The 789-nt window shown below is 26.2% G+C and overlaps 1 non-coding gene across 1 annotated transcript; it reads right to left on the minus strand.

Moving 5' to 3' along the window:
* Positions 1–491: 491 nt before the first annotated feature.
* On the minus strand, positions 492–564 carry TRNAK-CUU (transfer RNA lysine (anticodon CUU)). The gene has a single exon. It is a non-coding gene; the product is annotated as a tRNA-Lys (tRNA).
* Positions 565–789: the final 225 nt, after the last annotated feature.

Consider the following 789-nt stretch of genomic DNA (forward strand, 5'->3'; position numbering starts at 1 on the left):
ACATTAGAATTATGATATTACTTACTAAAATTATAAAATTATTGTAATACCCAATTAAAATTACGAACGATACATAAAAACACGTTAAAAAATCTATTGTAAGTACATTAAGAATCAGCCTATAGCCAATAAATAACGCTATAAAAACACGTGTTTATAATTAATTACAATGTGAAGCTAAAAATGTATGAAACACAGCATGTGGTCAGCGGTGGGAATATTTTTGGCTAAACATCGACATTTTTTTATAGTATAGACGCTTATAAGTAGCTAAGGACAAATTCAGAAGTCGTAAATACTTTTAAAAATATCAAAAGCTCTTTCAGATAAATAAGTTATAAAACTTTTACAAATAGGTAGTTACGAAAATAATTAATACAGCTGTAGGCAATAATAAAGTACCTGTATTGAATTAAAAATTATAAAAATTATAAAAAAGTGGATAAAAAATAATACGTTAAAAAGTATTAAAAATAAATAAAAAAGTTTGCCGCCCAACGTGGGGCTCGAACCCACGACCCTGAGATTAAGAGTCTCATGCTCTACCGACTGAGCTAGCCGGGCTGTGGGAACTTCGGCGAAAATCTTTAACATATCTTCAACGTCGATGTTAAATGAAAATTAAATATTTATAAACATTATTTCAATAAGATAATTCATTATAATTAATTAATTACATGCAATACATATGCTCGGATAATTTTATTATATTTCTATGTATTGTGGAATATTACTTTTAAATTTTAATAAACAATACATAAATAAGTAATTAATATTTAGAATACAAAC

This window comes from Colias eurytheme, chromosome 30 (genome assembly GCF_061535395.1).
Source record: "Colias eurytheme isolate Ceu_HAF_F1 chromosome 30, ilColEury1 Martin Lab GWU primary, whole genome shotgun sequence".
Lineage (NCBI taxonomy): Eukaryota > Metazoa > Arthropoda > Insecta > Lepidoptera > Pieridae > Colias > Colias eurytheme.